The sequence below is a fragment of the Lissotriton helveticus genome, chromosome 4_1, assembly GCF_964261635.1.
Source record: "Lissotriton helveticus chromosome 4_1, aLisHel1.1, whole genome shotgun sequence".
Taxonomy (NCBI): Eukaryota; Metazoa; Chordata; class Amphibia; order Caudata; family Salamandridae; genus Lissotriton; species Lissotriton helveticus.
The window spans coordinates 621,548,182-621,574,787 of NC_136063.1; the positions used below are offsets into that span (position 1 = coordinate 621,548,182).

Genomic DNA, 26,606 nt, shown 5'->3' on the forward strand with positions numbered 1-26,606 from the left:
AACACTCCTTGCAAGTATATTTGTTTTCTTGACCTCACCCTTGTATTTTGCTTCCTCCTCAAATACCATCTACATGTGTGTCCTGTTGCTTCCCTTTCCCTCAATGCCTAGTTCGTCCATTGCTTTCCACATCCATCATTTTTTGTTTTGTACTTATTATTTGTATTCTCCCGCTGCCTCTAGTTCTGCGACTTTTCTGCCGCTAAGTCCCAATTGCTCCCCTTGTTGACTTCTGCCTTACTGGCTTTTCCAGTGCTCCTACTTTGCTCCCCTCACTCAAATTGCTGTCCTTAAATAAGCATTTTATTTTATTTACTTATTTATTTTAGAGTGGCAGCTGCCATTTGCTGCTGAGCCACTCCGCTTTCGAAAAGCTTATTTGTACACATTTAAATTCATGTTTATATAATTTCCTGTTCCAACTGGAATATGCCTTCTTAAAAATGAAAATAAAAAATAGACAAAATATTAGCTGTACCATGTCATCACGCGCATGTGTGCCTGCGCCTATGTCTTTGCGCTAGGCCACCCTAGCTTCATGATTTGGACACACCTATGCACGCATAGATGTCGTAAAATTTAAAAACTATACATATTTATACCTCTGCTCAATCAGGTGTTTGTTAAGAGTGACTACTCACCCGTAAGGCCTCCTGATATGGTCTTTCTGGCATGGGGGACCACGGCATAGGAGATCTGGGCTGATCGTAGGGTCCTTTGGGGTGCTTGGAATTTGAGTCGGCTGTTCAGATATGCTGGTCCGGTGTTGTGGAGGGCTTTGTGTGCATGGGTGAGGATCTTGAAGGTGATTCTAGTCTCGATGGGGAGCCAGTGGAGTGTGCATAGGTACTGGGAGATATGGCAGTGTCTTGGCAGGTTGAGGACCAGTCTTGCGGCGGTGTTCTGGATGTTTTGTAGCTTGTGGGTGAGGTTTTTGTTTATTCCGGCATAGAGTGCGTTGCCGTAGTCAAGTCTGCTGGTGATGATGTTAAATACTAGAGGGATTTGTTAGCATGAGCCGAAAGCCATTTTGTATTTTTGGCAGCCATCTTGTTTGCCATGTGCTGCCACGTGCTCGCCATGTCCTCTGTCTTCCCTCAGTGTTGGCTGCTCTTGTAATCTGCCTAGAAACGAACTATATTTAGCATCTTCCACCTTCGCACATGCTCAGTTGAGTTTGCAGCTATCCTTGCAACTGTTTCTAGTCTGTAAATGTCAGGATGTGTTCACCAGAATTAGCAACTGTTAGCTCCTCCCACTTTGTTGAGCAAGCAGATCTTGCATGCTTACATGAGCCAGGACTGCCCCTTGGTCTTATGCTGACTATGTAACCTAAGCATATATAAGGCCCCAGTTATCTGTACTCCTCAGACTGCCTCATTCAGTTGCTAAGACTTCTGTGTGACGTAGTCTCCCTCATTTGAGGTTAATAAAGATGATCTTTTTATATTTCAGCTTCTGTGCCAATTTCTTCTTTGCTGGTTTAAAAGGATCAAGTATCAGTGGGACCCCTGAGAAGGTTTCTATTTTCTACAATGAGGGGGTGAGTGATGGTCTTTCTCTGCTCACGGGGGATCCATTTGAAGGTCTTGCGTAGGAGGCGGATGGTGTGGAAGCAGGAGGATGCAACGGAGTTGACGGCCCATTTTGAGCTCAGAGTCCAGGATGATTCCAATATTTCGTGCGTGGTCCGTGGGGGTGGGTGGGCTTCCGAGGGTGGGGGGCTACCAAGTGTGTGTCCTTCCAGGCATTGGGGTTTGAACCCATGATGAGTACTTCTGTTTTATCGGTGTTGAGTTGTAGGCAGCTGCTTTTTATCCAATTGGTGACAGTTTCCATGCCTTCTTGAAAGTTGGGTTCATTGGATAGGGAGAGGATGATTTGGGTTTCCTCTGCGTATGAAAGAATGTTGAGTCTGTGGGTTCTGACGATGGGGGCGAGTGGATCAGTGTTGACGTTGAAGGGCGTGGGGCTGAGGAAGAAACCCTGGGGGAATACGCAGGTGGTTGGTGTAGGGTCAGAGAGGAAAGGAGGGAGTCTGACCCGCTGGGTTCTGCGGCAAAAGAAAGAGTGGATCCAGTCGAGGGTCTAGTCCCGAATCCCTGCGTCATGGAGTCTGCGTGTTAGGGTCGGCGGGAGACTTTGTGAAAAGCCACTGAGGGGTCGAGGAGGATGAGGGCTACTGTTTCTCCTTTGTCCAGTAGGGAGCGGATATCATCTGTTGCGGCGAGGAGGGAGGTTTCTGTGCTGTGTTTTTTTCTGAAGCTGGATTGGGAGGAGTCAAGGCTGTTGTGCTCTTCCATGAAGGTGGCGAGTTGGCTGTTGATGGCTTTCTCCACGACTTTCTCTGGGAACGGGAGCAGGGAGATGGGTCTGTAGTTTTTGAAGTCGGTGGGGTCCGCCGAGGGATTCGTCAGGAGGGGGTTGACCTCGGCATGTTTCCAGTTGTCGGGAAAGGACGCAGTCGCCAGGGAGAGCTTGATGGTGTGGCGAAGCATGGGTGCAATGGCGTCGGCGGCTCTGTTGAAATGTGGTGGGGGCATGGGTTAGTGGGGGCCCCAGAGTGGATTGCCTTCATCGTCTTCAGTGTGTCTTTGGTGGTGAGGGCTGTCCAGCTGCCAATCGTTGGTTTCAGGGTGTCGGGGTTGATGGTGAGGGTTCAGTGTGTTGGTCGTCTTCGTCGAAGTTGTCGGAGATGTTCTTGATTTTGTGGTGAAAGAAGGCGCTGAGTTTGTTGCAAAGGTCTTGTGAGGGAGGAATGTAAGTAGACTCGCTGGTGGGTTGGGCGAACTCCTTGATGATGCTGAAGAGTTCTTTGTTGTTGTGTGCGTGTGTGGAGATTCTGTCTTCAATTGCTGTTATTCTTGTATTTCTGAGGAGTTGGTAGTGGGCGTTGGTGGCGGTTCTGAAGTTGTTCTGGGCTTCTGTGCATTTGGGGTTCCTCCAGGCCTTTTTGAGGAGGCGCCATGTGCGTCGGGACTCTCGAAGTTCGGTTGTAAACCATCTGGCTTTCTTGGGGTGTGTGTTGTTGTTCTTCTTGAGTGGGGCTATGGTGTTGGCGCTGTCGGAGATCCATCTGTGCAGAGTTCGAGCTGCGGTGTTAGGTTCATCGTTTTCCGCAGTGGCTGGGGTCGAGTTGCTGAGTGAGGAGGTAAGCTGGTCATGAGTGATTTTGGTCCAGTTTCTTTGTGGAAGCAGGTGCTGGGGTCTGTGGATGGTGGATGTTCTGAAGGTGAAGTGGACGCATCGATGGTCTGTCCACGGGAGTTCGGTGGTGTGGCTGAAAGTGATGGAGTTTCCTAATGTGAAGAGGGGGTCAAGGGTGTGTCCTGCTGAGCGCGTGGGTTTGGTCCCGATCTGGCGGAGTTCAATGTTGTGGAGTTTGTCCAGGAGGGATGCGGTGTTCGGGTCTAGTTGGTTGTCTAGGTGGAAGTTGAGGTCTCCCAGTAGGGTGTAGTTGGTGGATGTGATGGATTGCGGGGAGATGATACACCAGTTCATGATTTACCTAAATGGGGTTTGAGGAAGCAGGAAGACCAGCAGAATTTGAAAAAGCATGAGTTGGATTAGGAAGAGCAATTGTCACATCATAAAACATAGGCACAGAACTGGTAGGTTTAGAACATGTTCTTTTATTACCATGAATGGGGTCTACATACAAAGTATACATTTGCAGAGAAGACTGACCAAACTGTCACCTGGTATTACAGATTTTCATAGACCAACAGCGCTACATAGCTCTATACAATAGCAAACTTAAACAAAAGGCAATGCTATTTTACTATATCAGAAACCCTAAAGTCTAAAATATAAGCAACTGTCATAAACACAGACCTAGCCACAAAGGGATATCCCGATTAAAGGATGAAACCCCTCACTAAATAAAGGTGGCATGCTTCATCACTGGGAATCTCCTCGTACCGTGATGCCTAGTCACAGCACAGGCTGCAACCCTCTCTCTGAGAGGGAGGAGCTCAGGGATTTTTGTTTGTAAGGGATTGTTTGCTAAATACCACAGTGATGAGCTCAAGGTACTGAGGGTAGCAGAGCAAGTGGAAGTGATAATAAAACTAGATCCTGCATTGTAGTTCCTATATTCCCAAGAGGCTCTGTGCATTGGAATAATGTATCCTATAGATTTGACGAAGGACTTATGTCGACTAGGTCTCTATCGAATATATTAGACTTAATTGTGAGTGCCAGCTAGCTCAGAGGTCACTAGAAACTTTCTCGGGTTCCCAAGAAGGGATATAGTTTCTGACAACCGCATAGACATGACAACTTTGTTTCCCCAAGATAAAACTGATCTTCAGAGTCGTGGAAACAATAGATAGATATTTTACTCAGTCATTCATGCATGCTTTGTTTCATCAGAGGTGCAGAGAAATAGAGAGACGGGTGTTTTCAATAAAAGTATTTATTGAACAGTCTTCTTTCTCAAGCAAAAGAAATGAACTGCTACAATCGTAATACTGGTTGCAAAATATAATGCATGCAGTAAAAAGAGTAGAATAATATAATATTGTAAGAGCATTGTGTGGTTCCTAGACCATAGATAAATACATACATAAATAACAAAGGCTAAAAAGTACTTAACTGGTGCTTCTAAAATACGCCTACCCTGATGTACCTAACCTAGGTCGAGTACGAGGGAAGAAGTAAGTGAGGTGTAGCATAAATTTAGTATTCTTTGCCAAGAATCTATCCAAGATTTCTCTAAGGGTCTAATCAGCTCCGTACCTTGGTTTTAGAATGAAGAAGGTCAGGCTCAGGACTCGATTTTCCAACAACCCGCAAGGGTAGCTTGGAAATACTGGAGCTGGATTTTTTCAGCAGGAGAAAAGACAGCGTCTTTCTCAGTGCGTCTGCTGGAGGGTCGGCTTCCTTCGGCACTTGCTGTAGCAGGGTGCGTCGGCCAAGTAGATAGTCGAACTGTTCCAAACCACCGTGTGTTTGCTATGGCAAGTGTGGGCATATTTATACCTTGAAGGTACCAAGATTGACGTAAAGGTGGACATAATAACGTCATCAAAGAGTCTCAGTTCTTTGAAAACTCCATGAGTTCTTGGACAAGTCAGTATTCAAGCAAGGGGAAGTCCCTAGCTGCTGAAGCCAAATTTTCCAAGAAATTGTTGTGGATTTTCGGAACTAGTGGATGTAGCCCTGCCGTATTTGGACTGCATGAGCTATGTCTAAATATGGTTATGATTTCTATGCCTATAGAAGGATATGGTGATTTATACCTATATAAGGGCATGAATCAGGAAAATTACAATAGGGTCCTAAAATGTTATACAACAATCCAAGCTATGCAATAACTCTTTATTCATGCGTCCCTGGGCCAGGATTAAAAACAGCGCAAAAAAGGAGATAGGTCCTTAACGGGGCTGAGGGAGGGCTGGACCCTATATAAATCTAACACACAAAAAATTGCCCCCTTCTCAGTTTACTTGTAATTGGGAACCAAATAAACAATTTCATTAAATCTGGTCCGGTATATTTATTTATACCTTTTAGTCATGTTATTTCATACAAAAAATTATTTGGTTAAGGTGTTGTTTTAGTTGTATAAATATTATGAAGTTATAAGCATTACATTTGGTGTATGAGGTATGGGTTTAGTTCGTGACCATAACAAGGCTCTAACTGTGTGTTTGTAAGTGTATTTCTGTTTTGTTTTTTAAATGTATAACTACAACTATGTTAAGGTCGTATAACCACAGCTAACCACAACTTCACTTTAACCTTTTTTTTGCAGTGCGTTTTGTAATCATCCACACCATGTAACAGTTACCTGTTGCCAACCCACTGCCTAAATCATATGCAGCAGGGGTTTTCTGCACTGTCTGGCATACAGACAGTCTCTGTACCTAATCTACCAAACCCACCGGTGTTGGCCACGCACAGCTGTAGTGCACAGAAATCTCTTTAACATTTTGTAGGATTCGGAAATCCCACAATAAAAATAGTTTTAATATTAATTTTAATGTCTGTGATCCCTTTGGGATCCTCTACATGGACCTGGGTGTCAGGGTAGTTATGCCCTTTTGTTTTCATTTTTCCCAACACTGTATTCAGTGCACAATGTTGGGCAATCACACCCTCAACATAATTTTTTGTGGCAATCAAAACGCAGCAGATGCTCAAATCCATAGTCAGATATGCAAATACTTAATGGGAAATGGGAGATACAGCTTTGTAGTCCAATGATGGTCCTTTATTTTTTTTATTGGATTCACAAATCATCTTTGGATTTGCACATCAATGGATGATGTGGGGATTAATGATACAGATATGTCTATAATTTAACTGCTTCATGTCCATCTCAAAACCCTTTTTAAAAATTAATTTCTCAAAAAATATTGAATGGATGTACACCCTATAGTGCTTAATTTTAGGTGGTGGTTTCCGGTGCGTGGCACCCGCACTTATTTGTCAGCACCGGCACTTATGACAGCTGCCACATGGTGGTGCTGTTTGTGTAATTTAGAGACAAACAGAAAAACATTTGTTTATTCATTCACTATGCATTAAAAACAACTAATACCTGTTGCCCACGCCATTCATTTAGCTTTGGGGGGCTCGAAAAGTCTGCATTGTCACACTTGTAGCAGTGTGATGGTTAGTAGTTGTGAACGGACTGTCATTGGCATCACTGGCAGTGGCAATGGGTGGTGCAAGCTGTGGTGGTCTCCTGACGAGGGCCTTCGTAGTTAGTTTTTACACAAATTAAGCACTGACACCACACCAATCAAAGTCACTTCCTTGAGTAAAGTTCAGCTTTCATGCCATTTGGTATAATTCCTTTTAGCTTTTTTTCTGCAGAGCAAAGAGTCCCAGAGGTAGCTAAAATGGGAAATGCCAAAACGTGCCATGCTGAACCCAAATCATCTGAATTTTTGTTTTGTTTCTTTTCTGTGGAAATCTTTGCGCAGATTACCCAAACGATGCCAAAGACATTAAGAAAATAGAAACCACTTTTCAGTGGAACCTGTGATATAATCAGAACTATACACTGGCTATCACCAGTATGTATTTAAATATATATTTCACTAACCACAACTATGCCTATATCTGTCCCCAGCTTTATGGCAATGCCCAGCTCGCTCTTATCCTTCCACACCAAAATATGTTTGCCCTTTGTCGCAAAAAAGAGTTTTCTCCCTTTAAACATAATATAGCCTTTCGAAACACCCAACATTGTCTCTACTACACTAACCATAAACTATTTATTTTAATATTTGGCCATTTTGTTGCTAACTTTTCTGAAATTACAATAACTGGAGACTCTGAATCTGCCATAACTCCTACCTCCACATCACCTATTAAAAAAGTCCACATAAGAGCACCTTTGATGTCAACAGTCCTACAGTAAGTACTTCAATGCCAACTCCCACTATTAGCTTCCGTAACCAAACTCCCTGGTCTCCAGACCTTTATGAAATTAACCATCCTTTTGCATTTACTGTACTGCCTAAAGACTGCAGGCATGTACTACTATTACAAAATTGGGCTCAAGAACCACACCTTTAGCATGAAATTCTTTACCTCCTTTTTAACTCAAGATTTGCCTCAATGGCATTCACCTGCTCCACAGCATTAACATTCTCACTCCTGAACAGAACCTTTGAAGAAGCCATGATCCACCCACCCCCTGTAACTACAGCAGTGTTTTTTTTGAGAGTGGAATTACGACAAACTAACAAACTTTTTGTGTCTTTTTTTATAGAAATTTACTATGAGTTGGTCCCAATTACACTGTCACAGCAAGAAAGTGTGTGGCTGTCACATATCCTTTTATGTAGTCATGTTTGCCTTACAGACAAGTAAGAAGAAGGTGGGCGATTCCACCATAATGCTAAATCTTTCTTGGGAATGTCTTTCCAACCTATTCTCTAACTTAATGTTTTCATCCCACCACCCAGAGTTTACAACATCAGGCATTAACTTTGGTAGATGGTTCAAATATAGCTTGTCCTTCAAAACACAACTAATTGAGCCAGAGTTGTTTATTGCACTAAGAACCAAATGTATTTCCCTCCATGGCAATCAGGTAATTTTCAAGCGATCTGTACCATTGCTTCAACTAATGTACTTGTTGCACATACTTCTGCAGAAATAAATCTGGAGCCATATTATTTTGCATAACAATAGCATTTCTAATGGTAAATGCTGGTACGTAATGACCAAACAAACGAAATAGTGAGAAGAGGCATAGTTTCTCAAATAAGCCGATGAGCAAAGAGCAACCATTGTGAAATCCCTCACCAAATGCCAGAATAAACCAGGATAAACATTTCTGTGGCACAGTGAAGCATATGTGTGGCACGCCGACCAGCAAACAGTAGGAGAGTACAATATCTCTGATATGCCAACATGCTACACACTCACCATGAAACAAAAGACTACATTTTAGCCCTGATCAGCTGCTTCTACAGCCTTGTTGATGAGGCTGGCTGCCGGTGAATGCTGCTCCTCTTGGCAGCACACCAACATAGCATCTTTGTACTTTAACATGACTATGATATCCGGGTCAGGTTAAGTTACTGGCACACATGCCTTAAAGATTAACCTAATGGCCTCTTACAGTGCACCTGACGAAAATGTGGGTTAAGAGGCTTCCTGATGTTGGTGGAACTGGTGCTGTTTCAAATTACAAGACATAACACTGCACTACATGCACTGTCTAGGTGCCGGGTCTTGGCATAACTGATGGTCGATTTCTTGGCATGCCTGGTCAAACGTCCCTACTGCTGCACCATTACTGATACTTGATTTTGAGGGCCGATGAATACTTCACATAATTCTTGCTAATTGTCCACTCCCTTTACCACCCTTCCTTATCACTACTCCTGGTGCATGAGTTGGTGAGTACTCATGTGTGATCAGTGGGAAGCATTCATACTAGTCGTCTTATAGCACTCGTGGATGAGCCCGCTGAGTCATCCCTTAAGAGCAGATTGTAATCTTAATGTGACAGCCCCGTCAGCTATTTGTACTGCTAGAGTGTGGGTTTCTATATCTCCATCCTTTGGTGTAATCAGTAAAAAAACTGACACTGGTGGTATGGACCTTTGTTTGTTGAAAAGGAGAAATAAAAAGGAGCAAACATTTACATCAATCCTATGAAACGATAAACAAATATTGACTTTTTAGACAGTCAATAAAGAGAATGTGTGTGAGTTAAAGGGTTTAATTTTCAATTATTTTTATGTTTCACATTTTATTCAGCAAGAATTAATCTTTTAAGTATCAGCTTTAAAAGTTAATGTTATCCAAAATAGAGATGAATCCCCAGCCAGTGAAAGTAAAAGAAGCTCAAGGGCAAAAAAAGCTGAAAGGAAAAGTCCTGCTCTAGGAACATACACTAATATAAACACACAATATTCTAGGTAGCAACATGTTTTCTCACGTCTTCTTCATCCTCTAATGGGATTTCACTAAACTCTTGAAAAATAAGCAAATGCCCCATTTTCTCATGTTCGTACAATTGTATATAGGTGTTAGACTTTGAAAAAATACACCCTCCACATTCTGTGGTCCAGACTGTTCTTCCCGTGATTCATCTTTGCTGTTGCCTCTTCTCCTCCCGGTGAGAACCTCACTATCGGTTGTCTATTACAAAACAGATGCCTATTCACTAACTAACAAAAAGGCTTCAGGAAAGTTATAACATCTGCAGCCAAAAAAAAAGAAAACATCTTGTGGAAAATAACAGTTCAATGTGGAAAACAGTCTTTTCAATATTAATACCTTAATTTCAGTTAACCTGGCATAGACAATTTGGACAATTTAAATCAGCACTTTTGTACTTTACTTGCAGACTTATAACATTTATGTATGATTATCTAATACAAATTTGTGTATTTGGATCATGTGCTATTTAAACTTAGGCTCTTGCACATTTATAATAAAAAAGAGTTTTTGTTTGCAAATTAAATTCGCTCTTGCCGTTTACCCACTCTGACGGTTAAAAAACCATCACAATTCTATTTTGGAAATTAATCTTTAAAGTGCACTTTCTCTCTTTGTTGTGTCATCATTCATATTTTTCAGGGTTTCAACTTCTCTCAACTTTTTATATTCTCGATTCCTGCTCTCTTCTATTTCTATTTCTTCTCTCATTTGCCTTTCTCATTCTTTATTATTTTTCCTTGTCAAATAGCATATAAATCCTTCATATAAAGGATATCAAACAAATATCTAAAATTAATACAGGTTTTATTATGATTCTGAAAAGTCCTTCCCCTACTGTTTCAAACTAATTTCTTAGTACAGAAACTCCTTTGCCTAGTGTCGCTAATACACCAGTCGTTTCTAAAGGTTCTAAGGACCATAAATGTTTTTGCAAATTCTTCTGATTTTCTACTCTTGTTGGGTATGTAGGAGCATCAATATTGAGCCTTCAACATCTTACAGACTCTGCTTTTCTCTGCTGACAAAATATCTAAAGCTAATCAAGCTTGCAAAACTATTGGACTAATGGCCATCAATTCGGTGTTAACTGCCACCAAAGCACCAGATGTATGAGTAGGCAGTTTATCTACTATTGTAGATATCTTTCTCAATGTACTGGTGGTATGATGGCCCCAAAATTGTATCCCACTAATTGTGTCCCATCACTAGTACTACAGGTGTGTCTATGGGGTGGTGTCATGGTAAAGATACTTTTCAGGGACTAATAAAGCTAATTGGCAACCACCATCCGAGTCAGCAGGCAACTGGAAATAAGCATCCTGTCTTCAAACAAACTAGACTCTGGGTATAACTGCCTCTTCCCCAGTTAAGATTGGTACAGGCCCTTACAAAAATTCAAATGTATTCTCACAGCTACTTATCCCTAAGTGCCTCTTTCTAAATTGGTTTTGTCTTTTGTAAACACATAATTTGCCTTTGTGTTGTCTATCTAATTTTAAGTTAGACTATATCATTTTCTTCTAGTACTCATCTTCAGCTTTCTTCAAAACATTCATTAAAACATCCTCCTCCTTGTTTGTATGGGTGAGGGGAACTCATTGAGTTTCACTCTGTGGAATTCCGCTGAGTTACCTAAAAACTTCGCAAGAAACGCGAGCGGTGGAATTTGGTATACTGCGCTGCTCGTGCTGAACTTGTCCCGTGCTGTAAAATCAGTGCGAATAGCACAACACGGCATGCAAGAGGGCACTGCTTCTTTCTACCTGTTGAATAGATTTTCTACTTGAGCTGCAGCTTTCTCAACACGAGCTGTAGCAACCTGCGGCGCCCATTCGCATTGAGAAATCTCACCAGGATCTTAACACTGGTGAGTCGCTTGTGAGAAAAAACTCAACCACATGGCAGTTGCCGTAGTTTTTCCTGAACTTCGCGCTCGGAGCTGAGTGGTAAAAACTCAGTGAACTCTAGCGGAGGAGCATAGTTTATCGCCTACCGCTACTTGTTTGTCTTATGACAAATGTGATGTCTCCACTCCTCTAATATTAAAATGAACTTCTTTTCTTGTAGGTCTAATTAAACAGGTTGAATTCTTTTCACATGCCTTGACAGTGTGTATAGCTGTAGGAGAGCTAAAGAAATACCATGCATTTTTTAGGTGGATGTGGATTAGTTCTTTCTGAAGGGGAACTATAGAAAGAATCATATCATAATTGGAAAAATATTATTCAAAACATTCCTGTCTTTAGAATAAAGTACAATACTAAATGAAATTGCATATGAAAGTGGGATGTGATGATAGGTCACATCTGCAGCTGAGGAGGGTAAGTGTGCGCAAACATAACAATCCTTAATACCTAAAGCTTGAGTGTATTCTTGAACTAATTTAGAACAAATATGAGTCGATAAATCTTCCTTTGAAACATCTATAAATGAAGGTTTTAATTTCTACTCCTTGTCTTTGTGTGTAGATGTAGTAGGTACTGGTGTAGATATAAGTATTTATATTTCTAGGGTAAAACTCATTCCAATTAAAATGACTATAAATGCTATCACTACAACTATTAGTGTGACAACAATCACTATTCCACACTTAGCCCTGGTAAGGACACACATTTGTCTACAGTCAGACGTTTAGTAGAATATAGCAGCAGGCAGATTCAATATTTTGTGTTGACTTCTACTTGTCCAAACAATGATTTGCATGCAGTTATTTCATTCAGCCTATGTACAAAAATCTTTGTGAGACATCCCTAGCCCTATTCCATCTTCTTTTAAATGTGTTATCCCTACTCTTCTACTACACCCTTGGCCCTAGGGATTCTCAATAATTCTTTTATTTACCTTTGGTAATTATTTGTTTTCAAATTCATTTATTAGTCTTTTATTTTTCTGCTTTAAACACGGTTCATCATTTGTCATATCAGTTCTTTCAGCTTTGAATTTCCTAAATAGTGCTTGTCAAGTTCTTGGTTGCAATATTTGTTCCAGGAATCTAATTTAATCAATGCTGTTTTAGTATTGGATATCATGGAGGTTCAAATGAGTCTGATCTCAGATCGTTAGGACGTTTTTTATGCACGTTCACTGAGTAATAAGTTCAGTCATATGGAGAATACCTGTGACAAGGTACTCTTGCTCTCTTCGATTTCCTTGGTGTCTGTTGATCTTCTTCTGTCTAGCTTATATCACTAGATTCTGTTTCTTCGATGATGGTTTGTGGTATGCGATCAACTGACACATTATATTTCAATTACCTTCTACCAATTGGTCATTCCAATCTCCATAGTGGTCTTTCTCTTCTCACATTTGTCCCTTCATCTGGATCATTTGGTTGCTTTTGTGATGATTCAACAGTTCCACTCCACAAGATTTCAGTAACTTGTACCAGTGAAAGATTTTGCTGTACTTCACCCCCTTTGGCCCTTCATGACCGACGGACACAGGAAATCTCAGACGTAGCTCAAAGATCACTTCTTCTTCATATGGACACCTCCCTCTTTGGGTGTGTGAAGCATGCACCTAATTAGGCATCCCAACACACTTGACAGCAATGTTGGTAATCAGGATAACCTGGTAGGGGCATTTCTACCTTGATTCCAGACAGGATTGACACACATGCTGTTTCACCAAAACCCAGCCACCAAGGGTAAGGTCATGGCATTGCTGCTATTGTGGACTGGCAGTAGCAGCTCAAACCTGGTGAGACACAGAACACTCCACATCAGCTTTCCTTTGCAGTAATCGAGTAATATGGCATCTGTGATGTTTACAAGCTCATTCTCAGGCACAGCAGTCAGTTGCACAGAATGTCCCATGAGGCTCTCATGTGGAGATAATCCAGTTCTCTTGTCAGTTGTAAAGCATCTGGCAATTTCCGAGAAGTAGATGCACAGACTTCATGATTTCGGAGTGTCTTTCAAAGGTTCAGCTATGCCCAAAGCTAAGCCCGGGCGGAGAACTCCGCACCGCCAGCGGAGTGTGGGGAGATTTGCCTTCTCTGCGTTCAGCAGAGAATGTGGACAAGGTAAATCTCCGCACAATCCGCGGGCGGAGCGGAGTTGGCCAGCTCCCACCTCCACCCCCACTATTACAAGTAAGTAAACATTAAGTAAAAATACATTTAAAACCACTTACCTATGTACTGCGGCATCACCGGGCTGAAGTCCTCATCTTCCTCGCCGTATGGGTAATCCCGGTGAAAACTGCCCATGCGCATTTCTTGCAAGGAGTTGATTTCTTCAGCATTGGAATGTCTACTCCAGAATTTTGATCAAGCGGAACACCTTGACCCCTACCTTCTGGAACACCAACTCCACCCTGTGCAATTTGACCTCCCAACTGAAAATCAACACCTTGCATCCCACTAAAAATTCATCCATGTGACTGATTCTGGAATCTCTTTTAAGCCTGCTTAGTCTGAGCCAACATAAATGTTTCTTTTAGACTTGTTTGTTTCATTTCTTGCTCATCACGGCATTTTGCATAATTGAGAATCTCATCTAGAGGATTCATCTGACAATAAACCATAATATTTTATAAGTGCATGCTGAACTCTGGTCTCAACCCAAGAACAAACTGTGATATAAAACTCCCCATAGCTCCCTTTTCGGGATGTCCTTGTCCGCTATGATGTTATAACAATTGTTCATAATAAGCATGCACTGATTCTTTATTTTTTTAAATTATTTTTTTTAATATATTTTAAGACCTTTATTGATCAACAGGAGTATCACACAGCGTTTCGCTTACAACCCATCTGGGCCAGCCGCATGCACATTGAGTCGTTCCGTAAGTGTTTAGTGAACACAGCCTCAAGGCCGTCAACCCTGAGGTTCGGCGGCGTAAGCGATCGATTCGAACATTATATAATTATACAGTCAGTTGGTGATGTGAAGAGGTGGGTCTGTAGAGTTTTTTCAATTTTTCGTGCGTAGTATGTGTGAACCCGTGGGTATAGGGCCATGCTAGCACTCATTGGTGTCTGCAAGTGAATTGAGGCCGGTTCGATACGCGTGTGGTATGAGGAGGAGTATCAGAGGAGCACGCCTCCTAAGGTGACGTGGGGTAGCATCAGTGAGGGATGAGGCCAGTCAGCAACCTAAGTGTGTCGGCGAGCGAACATCTATACAGTTTATCCACTCTGTTGAGGGTGTTTGGTGCTTGTACTTGTAATCAGAAAGGGTCATTTCAGCCATGGCTCGAAGGCCCCATGGTGTTGCATGTATAATATCCAGCTTGGAAAGGTCTGGTCCGAAGGGGAACGGGACTAGTGTATCAATAAACTGTAGAACAGTAACATGAAAAATATATACTAGAGGGGAAGGGAATGGAGGTAAAGAGTGCCATGGATGTAAGAAGGGAAGTGCGGCGACAATGCGCCGGTAGTGGTCTAGCGGGCGAGTAGGCAAGAGAGTATGGCGGGTGGCTCGCCTGCATGCCAAGTGTTTAAGGGGGGGGTCACTGTCTTGGGGGTGCGGTGGGCATGGTAAGACAGTATTCGTTGTGTGGCAACCGGCGGCAGAACCCCCAGTGAAGGTCGGACGTGTGGGGGCGTGGACGCGGGAGGGGCAACATACTCGCCAGTGCGGGTCAGGCAGGTACGCAGCGTGTGGCGATCAAGGCATGTTGGACATGTGAGCAGGGAGCAGTGCGGTATATGTGAAGATGCAATTGCACGCTGGCGGTGGGAGGAGGAGAAGGAAGATCATATGAGTGGTGGGTCCCGTTGGGTGTGGTAGCGTCTCATGGTGTCCATTGTGAGGAAGGGGGGGGGCAGTATGCGTCTCCTTACGTTATACCCTGTTCCACTAACTTCTGTTGAAAGGACTGGAGGATAGCATGCACTGATTCTTTAGCTTCTTAATAAGTCATATTGAGCTCTAAGCAATCAATGTCCCTTTCCTGAACCTTTCCTCTCAAAAAGGTACTCACCTCGCCATATTTTGTCATCATTACAGGTGAAGGTGCATGAGTATGCACATCTCTGGATGCTCAGTACGTGGCTGTTGCATAGCTATCTTACATTTAGCCCATAGATCACTTAGTACTACAATATCAAAGAAAGTATTCAAGTCTGTCCACAAAAGCTTCGAAATTTCTACAAATCTGTCAACCCGTGTATAACAGGGAGTGGGATTCTCACTTAGTTTAGGAAAGCTGTTTGTGAATGTCGCAAGATCACCCCTACTCCACCATTGCTGGTGCAATATTGTTTGGCGCTCTCCAATGACCTTCTCCATGGTTTTCCTCACTACCACCCTTTAACAGTGCCCCTCAAGTCTCCATAACCATTCTCTCTTATACCAGTGTAAGGTGTCAGAGCACTTTACATCACATACACATCACACTGAGTCAATTAATCATAAGTGTGTAAATCAGTGTGTAGGAAATGTTACATTAGACAGAGGACTACAAGGTGTAGGAGTCACAAGTCATCCCTACTTGTAGGCAGTATACTTATAGAGTGCTTAGTCTGGAGAAACACAAACTCAGAATTTAAAACGTAACACCATGGGTGGGGGATAGCATTGCTAATAAGAATTGATTTTTACCCAAGTGAACCCTTTATGCAACATTAGGATAATTAAAGACTGGGGGGTAATCATAACTCTCTAATCTATACCTTGCAATTTGCCTGCGCTCCTTGATGATAGTTAATAGCTCACTGTTCTATATTAGGATTCAAACTTATAAATTGCAAGCAACAGAATGGTCTCTCTGACAGAAGTGGTAATGCAGTGACCTATTTACTTTGTATACACTCTGTGATCTGCTTGGTCCACATGCTTTGCTGCAGGCATTTTAACCTCCTGGACTACTTTATGATGAGTCAAAACTGCCACTAGATAAAACTCTGATCTCTCTGCATCAGGTCCATCAATCACCAAAGTTATCTTGACATTTTTATAGTTGCCTGAAAATTGCTAAGGGCAAGGAACGCAGTAGCAGGTGCTTTTAAAACCATGTTGTACTTGGAAATGTTGCGCCCCTCCCCCCAAAGTCAGCACCCGGTACGATGGCACCGATCGCACAGCTCTAGAGCAGGCCATGTACTCCACTGTACATGAACAAAGCCTTCTTTGGTATCTCTCCAAAGCGAACATTAAAGCCTCATCTTCATCTGGGGGTACAGGTGGGGGTTTGCCATTCGCTTCTGTAGCATCTTTCCCTGTTTCTTTGATACTTGCTCTCTAACCTATCACAATCGCTCGAATTGTGGATGCACTTCAGCAACTCTGCAATGTGTAATATCTTGTTCCCGAAGACCGCATTGTCAATATACCTTCATCATCTAACTGTGTCCTGAAACTTTTCTGGAAAGCAACACTCTTAGAGAGATTTACCTTACAATTTCCTGTCAACTCAGTAAATTTTTTGTGAGTGACAACTGCTCGTTTAGTGATTTCTTTACTCAAATCTATCTATTCATATTCCTGATATTGATTCAAATGTGAAATGTTGAGACATCCCCATATAATATCTTCCAATCCCACCTTCAAGTTTTGCCCGTGGAGAGTCCTTACCCTTTTCTGGCTAGGCTATTAGATGGTCTCTCGGTTTCTCACATCCTTTTAAATTCCAGTGTTTCTTCAAACTACGGAAGAAAAAATCCCACCATCTATTGGTCCTGTCTCTCCTTGTGCAATAGGTGTACTAAAAACTATTAATCTCCCTTGTCCAAATGGTTGATCATTTTGTGGTGGGGTTCAGACAACATTTTTGTGAGTGTTTCTAATGACGAAATAAAGCCTGCTGCGACTCCTCCTCCAACAGCACCTGGAACAGTAGGGTCCTGAACAATATTTATGGTTGCAGTTCCAACAGGCACTGCCAATGTCTGAGCTGATACAACCTGTGATATTGGTTCAGGAAAAGTACAACAGAAGCAGTAATGCGAGGAGCTACTACCATAGGGGCTGCTTCAACCGGTGCCTGTTGCAATCGGAAGTACTGGAAGCAGTCTTTCAATATGAGGTACATTCTGATCAGCAAGCGCTATAGCCACTCTAACACTAGTGGTGGTAACACCCTCTGTACTTGTTGTTGGAGCCACATATGGCAGTGGACATGAGGATAGCAAGACATCTAAAATGGCATCCCCTGCATCACTAGCAGTGTCAGTTTTACTTGCAGCTTCCTCATTATCATTTCCCTGCTTTCAGTTCTTTTTAGTCTTTTCTGTTGCTATTGTTGGATACATTCTAGCTATCTCAACTATACATTTTCTCTACCTCTGCTGTCCTTCATCCCACTGAGCATCTGCGTAACTTCGCATTGCTCTCTTGGCTTTATTCTGGTACCTTTCTTTCTTTTTGGCATGAGCTTCTCGCTCCCAAGCATTTGATGCTTCATACTGTGTAGGTGTAGGAGGCGACTTCGATTCATAGACTTTTTTCCCTGAAATGTTCAATAATCTTTCATTCAAAAGTACCATATTGTAGAATTCTAAATGGTCATTAATTTTCAGTGATTTTGTACCATTGACGAAGCCACAAACCTGTATGAAGCCCTCTACGTGTCACCATATAATGACCTGGCATACCTTCCAGTGGAGCCCATTCACCCTCCCAAACTGGTACTCGTACAAAACTTCTCATCAAATCTCTAAGAGCTTTAAAACATTTCATGATTGCAAAGATTCATTAATAATTGAGCAGTGACCAATTTGCAAAGTTTCAATGTTTTTGTTCAGTTTATAATTCCGTATTCGTCACTATCTTTCTCCAATCCTGTCACAATTTTCCTTTTATTAACCAATTGCAACTTAGTACTTGTTGACTTGTGAACCAACCCCAGCATAGCACTTCACTAGTTGACCTATACCCAGCGCAGCAGCACACTGACATAATTCTTCACTACTTGAAGCAGTGCACCCTCCTTTACAATTTTCTCGTACACAAAATTCTACAAATTTAAGCAAGCTCAATAAACAAATAACTTTTGTCCGTTCTCCTAAAGGATTCATATAGATCATTCACACAATAAACAATCAGAAGCACATTTCAACACCCTCCAACTTTGTTACACATACACATACAAAAATGAAATCTCGACCATTGGGAAATCTCCCTGACTGATATAATTTTCCATGACGCAATAGGTTCTACTAACACCATTTAATATTAGTAGAATCGGAACCATTGGTTAGAGTCCCTATCTCAACTGTGCAGTTGATGGTACCTCACGCATCTGCACCACAAAACCTTAGCAGATAAATAACACCACAATTTATTATTTCTTAACTATATCCCAGAATCTTGGACTACTCTGAGTTTGATAACAACCTCAACTGCTCAACATCAAATGCTTAAACATGATAAATCTATTATTCCCTACCAAAATACCAAACACATAACTTCAGCATAATGACACACTTTTAATTAAACAATTGTCTTGCATAACCCTATTAATACTTGCACCTCCACCACTACAACCACCTTCGAAACTGCTGACTCCTTTATCCTTCAAGTTTGAGCTTTGGACTTAAGAGACATGGGCAATTCTAAACTTAGGCAAATTATTTCAGCTCCTTTTCTCCTGTGACATAAGCCATCCCCTCACTACCACTTGCTGGAGTGGTTTTTTCCTTGTCTCAATCTTCGGGTTGTAATCATTAATGTACACAGAATGTGAAATTCAGTCCCTAGAGACCTCAGATGCAACCCCTCTTTCTCCTGCTTCAAAAGGGATCTGAAACTCCATCTCCTCAACAAATACTTTACCGACCAATGTCAACTAACCCAGACTCTAATAACCTAGTTGACTCCCCTCTCACTTGACCATCAAGGATAGGTGGTTACTGAACTGTGTCAACTACCTACATTTTTTGTCTCCCTCCCCCTCACTGTTTGCCTAATTATTATGTTTTTGCTTATATCTTTTTTTTGCTTCCTTAGATCCTGCTATGTAATGCAACCTTTATCTCCTTTGTATATGTAAAGTGCTCTGATACCCACGGGTCAAGGTAGCGCTATATTAAACTTTTAAAATAAAAATAAATAAATAACTGTTGGTCATATGGACCTTTTTAATTGAAAAGGAGAAATGAGAAGGAGCAAACATCTACATTAATCCAATGTCCTGATCAGTGGCGTAGCTAGGGCTTTAGATGCCCAGGGCGAGACATCAGTTTGCCGCACTCCAGTGCCGGTAAGAGTGGGTGGGTGCTCGTGAACGACTATGCTAATGGGGGGGGTCGTTTAGTGGTGCCGAACAACGGTGAGGGAGAATAAACAAAAATAAAAACAAAACTTGCCTTCTGCTCGTGGCTTGTGTCCGCCCCCAGAAAAGTGACACCCGGGACGAACCGCCCCTGCATCCTCCCAGCTACGCCACTGGTCATGATAAATCATGAGTAACTTTTAATACAGTCAATAAAGAGAATTTGGATGAGTTAAAAAGTTTTATTTTTGATTCTTTTTAAGATTTCACCTTTTATTCAGCAAGAATGAATCTTTTAAGTATCAGCAATAAAAGTTAATGTAATCCAATAATCGATATTTCAGTATAAGAAAGAATATAATTTTAGTTAGGACAGCAGAAAAGGTTGTAATAATGGAGCAAGCATTTTCCATAAAGGAAGTTCCTTAATCTAAACTAAATTGGAATAAGATAGAATACGTTGTCAGTTCAGATACTCAATAAAGAGTTCTGATGAGAGAATCAATGTATACGCATAAAACCTTTGCATGTCAAGCTGGAAATTATTCAGAGCTATTAATCGGCAGACATCCAAGAATTTGGCTAAGCAACCTCTCATGTAGAGAGATATAAGGAACTCAGAGATGAGTTCCCAGCCAGTGTGAGTGAGAGAAGCTCCAGGAAAAAAACCTTCCTGAGTGAAAAGCTCAAAGGAAAAAGTCCTGCTTTGCTCTTGGAACACACATTAATATAAACACACAATATTGTATGTGGCAACATGTTTTCATTCGTCTTCTTCATCCTCTGAATAGGATTTCAGTAAACTCCTGTGAATGAGCAAACTCCCCATTTTCTCTTGTTCATACAATGGTCTATAGATTTTAGACCTTGAAAAGATACATCATCTACATTCTGCGGTCCAGACTGTTCTCCCCATGAATCATCCATCCTGTTGCCTTCTCTTATCCAGGTGAGAACCTCATCATCAGTTGTCTAATACAAAGCAAATAAGCAAATGCCTATTTACTAACTAACAAAAAGGCTTCTGGATAGTTACAACATCTGCAGCAAAAGAGAAGAAAACATCTTGTTGAAAATAATGGTTCAATGTAGAAAACAAACTGTTCAATGTTAATGCATTAATTTCAGTTAACATGGCATCGACAGGTAGACTAACAAAAATCAGTACTTAGTTACTTTTCTTGCAAGCTTATAACATTTAGGTATGTTTACCTACTCCAAAGTTTTGTATTTAGTATATCTGCCGTTTAAACATAGGCTTTCGCACATTTATAATAAAAATCGTTTTTGTTTACAAATGAAATTTGCTCTTGAAATACTGTTTTATAGGGGGGAAATTAAGTCCACCTTAAAAACAGATATTGACTTGAGGGTTAGTATTGAAGTGTCCCATTGTTACATGCTCTGCATTCCTCTGAGATGATAAGCTTGTCATCTCAAACAGAATAAAGGGAATCTTGCAGTGCTCCCTTGGTTGTCTGTAAGTAAATCACTAATGTTGGCTGTCACTCTGTTAAAGCGTGCATTCGCTGCTATTGGTCCCTTATAGCCCTCACTGTCCCTCACATTTCCTGGCAAGAAACATCACTTGTATTGTTTCAACAACTACTGACATCCGAAATGTAGGGAACATTTTCATTACAGCAGAACAGCAGATAACAACAACAAAAATATATATATATATATTTGCTTTATGTTATTCATTCTGTCATCCTAAGGGTTCCTAAACTGCAGGCAGAATCTGAATGGAGAACTGACTGTCTTCACCTGCAACCACTAACTTAGAACAAAAACCACTAACTTAGTGCCAGCTCATACTGCCACCTCCCCGCCCACTAACAAGCTGTTTGTGCATCCACTAGAGATGCATACTAGAGGAGTTGTCAGGTGTGCAAGGGCACAACACATGGCCGTGGTTACATGACATCTTCCCTCAATTAAACAACTTGCAGGTTTTAGTCCATCATAGTAATGACACTCACCGTGGGTCAAATGTTATGGAGGAGTGGGGATTATTCGCATTCAAATTTGGGAGAATGAGATGGAGATATAAGAAGTGAGGAAGAAGGAGATGGACAAAGCATAATCTGGACAAAGGATAATCGCTTACAGAGCTGTTCTAGAGCCAAACTTGGAGCAACATCCTGACAGTTTATCTACCAATGAACCATTATGTGGGTTGTTTTCCATTATAGGTAAATACATTCATTAAAGGTGACCAAGCCATGTCTGTCCCTCCATAAGCTAAGAATATTCCACTTCAGGTCAATGAATACTTATTGCCAAGGATTAAAAGAGTGATGATCCTTGTGAGACTGGATCACCATGTTGTCTTCTTTGCTAAGTCTTGAGTTTTTCACACTTCTCTTCTCCAGTCTGCCTATTCTTCAATCTTCCATTTGATGTAGTGTTGCATTTTCTCGCATCATGATGATCAGGGCAATGCTCAGGTGCTGTCTGAAATCAGTGTCTTGAACTTCTAATCAAGCAGTAGTTATGTCAGTGACTTCCCAGTTGTGTTGTTTGTGGCTTTGGCAATTTGCATGATTTTCTTCAGTTTGGCCTTAAGTATTCTATGAATAAATGTCCTTCAAGCAACAACAAGGTGATCTTGCAATTACGGGAATCCAGAATTTCTACAGGTTCCTCAGAGGCTTTGCTTTTAAAAGGTGGTCCATTACATTACTTGTGATGTCTAATGTGGAGAAAGTTTTGTTTAAATGACTGTATTACTACTTATGGTGTTGCGGGGATAGCCATAAAGCCTGGGAAATGTCATCCATCACAATCAGGTGATGCTGTCCATTTAAATCAAGAGCCACATCCTCCTGAAATTTTTGGATTGATCAGATTGTTACAGGGGGTTGTGTTTTTTCCAGGCTCTAGCATACATGACTTGTCCAAGGATCTTCTCCACAGGTTTATCAAGCGACAGAACCAAACTTTCTGCATCCGGATCTCCTGCCATTCTGACCTTCATGAGATAAGTCAATGCCTTGCTTTTTAAGTGCCTGAGACATCACTAAACAAGTGACTATAGGCATAAGATCTTCTTGAATCATAAACGTTTACCCTGGACATACAATATTCCCAGAAATCCTAAAGATAGCATAGATGATGCACAGCCTTCATGCTTCTAGATCTCTGCACCATTGTAGTTAAGCTCTGGCCTGTTGTGAAGCCATCACTATGTCTACTTTATCTAGAACCATGCTAGAGACTGCTTGATGAGTTGTCTGATGAGCTCAGCAATCAAGGGTTTGGTTGGTCAGATGAACGCAGGAAAGGGAATTGCCTGGGTTCTGGTCCTAGCAAGGCTTGTGAATGATTTTGAAGTGATAATCATGCAGTCTGAAACTGTTACATTTGAAATAAAACTGACGTTTACACTTGGGGCATGCCTAATATTAGCATTATGGACAAATTGGTGCCTTAAAAAGTAAAAACATCTTCACAATGGTCAGTTCCAGATGTAAAGGTGCTTAGACATATGAATAAGTGAAAAGTTTGAACAACCTCATCATTAACAAGTTATAATTCCCCGCTTCTGAGTAGGTATTCATGTGACTTCTCAAACTACTGCTGGCATAAAATGCCTGGTAAGGATAGTGCAACTGATGGACTTCGAAATACGTGCAGTCATTGTGGCTACTCATTCAGACACTGGAAGACCTGTAATGGATCCGCCAGAAAGCTTGGATGCGCATTGCTTAACTGCAGGTCCCTCAGGAAGCACCGAATGGAAGTGCGGGATTTACTTGAGGATAGTGAACTGGACATCCTGTTCACTACCGAAACTTGGCTAGATGAGGAGTCATCCCCCGAGGTGCTAGATGCACTCCCCCCAGGTTATGGCATTTGTAGGCTAGATAGACCATGTGGGAGGGCGGAGGGATTGCGATTATCCATAAGCACGGGATTGAATGCACTTTGGAGGCCATTTCAATATTAGATAGCGAGGCTGGAACCTTTTCTATATCTGTCTCTAAAAACTATATAATAAAAGGCCTTCTAGTATACAGGCCCCCTGGAGGTAGCAGTCAGTTTGCTGCCAGTCTGATACAGAATATACTATCTCCAGCTTTGCGCTATGAGAAATTTCTGCTGCTGGGTGATCTTAATCTTCATTTTAACGATGCTCTGAGCATCTCGGCCCAAGAGGTCCGTAATGATTTGCTAACTCTGCAATTAGCTCTTCAGTCGGAACTGCCCACACACCGACTAGGGCATACGTTAGACCCTATTTTCTGTAACTGGGACTCCCTCATAGTTGATCCCCCTGAACCTATGGTATGGACGGATCACTTCCTGGTACCATTTCAGATTAATCAATCCCCTGGAATCCTCCAAAGGGAAAGGGATGGTACTCTTAAGTTACAGAGGCGATGGGCTAGGTTCTCCCCCGCAGACTTTAAGACCGGTTTGGAACAAGGAGGACCACCGGAAGGTCTGGGCCTAACAATTGATGGAGCATGTGAAACACTTGATCGACGTATCCATGCTGCGCTGGACGCTACAGCACCATGGTCTAATAGAGGACCTATGAGGCGCACTAAATCCGCGGCTTGGTTCAATGAGGACCTAAAAAGGGCTAAGACCGTATGTAAGCGGTTCGAAAGAACCTGGAGACAGGATTACTCACCAGACCATGAGAGGGAATATAAGCTGAACCTTAAAAAGTACCATGCTCTGATAAGGAAAACAAGGGCAGATTATTACACTGAAAGGATTACTAAGGCCGACTGCTCCGCCAAAGAACTCTTTACAGTGTATAAGGAATTATCCTCTCTGGCCTGCCTGGAAGAAAGAGCAGCTACCTCGGTGCAATCTTGCAATCAGATAGCCGACTACTTTCATAAAAAGGTGCAGGATATATATGCCGCCTTCCCCAACACAGCTAGGGCCGGTTCTTGTGACCAAACCCTGATGGATGAGGGACCTTCAGCCACAGATAAGCTGTGTGCCTTTCTGACCCCTGATATTGCTGAACTAAAAAAGGTGGCTGGAAGTATAAAATCAGGCTCTCCTAGAGACCCGGCACCCGCCACAATTCTGAGAAGCAATATGGAGACCCTAGCGCCGTATGTCAAGCATCTCCTGACACTGTCATTTGACTCTGGCACGGTTCCAACGATATGGAAACAGGCTGTGGTAATTCCACTTAAGAAGAAACCACAGATTAACATCGCTCAAATGAGCAACTTACGGCCTATCTCACTTCTCCCTTACATCGCCAAAATAGCGGAAAAATTGGCGAATCAACAGCTTACGGCTCACATTGAAACCCAACAACTCTACCACCCCACCCAGGCTGGCTTCCGTGCTCTCCATTCCATGGAGTCTGCTCTTCTCTACTCCACGGAGATGCTCAGGAAGTATGCGGATGAAGGTCAAACTGCGGCACTGATTCTCCTAGATCTCAGTGCCGCGTTTGACACCGTGGCCCATCACACTCTGCTTCAGTGCCTGAGAGAGGAGGAGTTGTTGGCAAAGCGTGGCACTGGCTGAAGTCCTTTCTCCATGGTCGCAGCTTTTGTGTGGAGCAGGGGCCCCATAGGTCCAGAGCTATTGCCCTGAGCCAAGGAGTTCCCCAAGGCTCGAGCCTAAGTCCCACTTTATTCAACCTCTATGTTGCCCCAGTGGCATCTATTGCGGAGAAACATGGGGTTGTTGTGGTGACTTACGCGGATGATACTCAGCTGGTTGTAGCTCTCTCTCAGCCAGCTGAGCAGGCAGCCAGTCAGTTCACATCCTGCCTGCAAGACCTGGCTAATTGGATGTCAAACAATTGTCTCAGATTAAATGGAGACAAGACGGAGGTGCTGATCGTAGGCAAGTCTCCGTCTGTTTGGACGTCCGCATGGTGGCCCCAGTCCTTGGGCCCCCTACCTCAACCCAAAGAACAGGTTAAGAATCTGGGTATTTGGATGGACTCAAAACTATCTTTTGAGCATCACACTAGACGTGTAGCTGGTACTTGCTTCGGCATTCTCCGTTGTCTGAGAAAGACACTCGACCTGCTCCCAGTGTCAGAAAGAAGGGCCCTGGTCCATGCCCTGGTGACTTCCAGGCTGGACTACGGGAATGACTTATATCTGGGAGCTAACGTGAGATGTATTCAACACCTGCAAGGTATCCAAAATGCTGCTGCATGCCTAGTGTTATCATTGCCAAAAAGATCTTCCACCAAAAAGGCATTGGGGACGCTCCACTGGCTTCCAATTAAAGAGCGTGTCCAGTTTAAAATCCTGTGTATAGGCCATCGGATTGCCCATGGTAAGGGCCCAAGTTTCCTTAGGAACTTGCTAACATTGTACAACCCAACTAGGCCCCTCCGGTCGGAGGGTACTGGGCTAATGTGTATCCCGAAGACCTGCAGGGCCAGGATGGGCGGCAGATCCTTCCGTCTTCTGGCAGTACGGAGTTGGAACACTCTTCCTCTGAGACTCCGGATGGAGCCGTCCGAAAAAATATTCTGCAAGGAACTTAAAACATACATGTTCCCTAAATATTGAACTGCTTTTTCCTGGCTGTATTAGGGATCTCTTTGACCACTTTAGCGCGGGGACACACTGACTAGTGTAACCAGTCGCTTTACAAGCTCAGTTAATAATAATAATAAACAATTATGCATCAATGTTCTTCAGGATCCTCTCTGTGCCAGTGTGGCATCTGGGCAAACAGGGCATGTATGTACTTCAATTTGTTTATGCAGAACAGGATCAATGTATGCCTTGTCATCCACTTCTGTAATTTGTAGCTTGATTGCTTCAAAAGCGGATTGACAAGTCTCTGACAAGGCTGGCCTTTCTCTGAGGTCTCTCATTTGGCACTGATTGAGGCAATGTCTTGAATGTAGCTCTTGTGGGGGACTTGGCAATTCCCAGGAACAATGTGAGAACTGAAACTTTGTCAGGAATTGTTGCTAAAGGGAGGGATCAGAATGCATGCCCTCTCAAAAGAACATGTCCCCATAGAACTTGAGAATCATCACCCTGGCCTTTTCTTAGCATTGATTTCATCTTACG

The 26,606-nt window shown here is 42.4% G+C and overlaps 1 long non-coding RNA gene across 1 annotated transcript in view; it reads right to left on the reverse strand.

Moving 5' to 3' along the window:
* Window positions 1–19,859: 19,859 nt before the first annotated feature.
* LOC144827264 (uncharacterized) overlaps window positions 19,860–26,606 on the reverse strand; it is a 363,221-nt gene continuing 356,474 nt past the window's right edge. The window contains exon 3 of the long non-coding RNA XR_013610105.1: window positions 19,860–20,619. This is a non-coding gene — a long non-coding RNA (uncharacterized LOC144827264). The remainder of the gene's footprint in view (window positions 20,620–26,606) is intronic.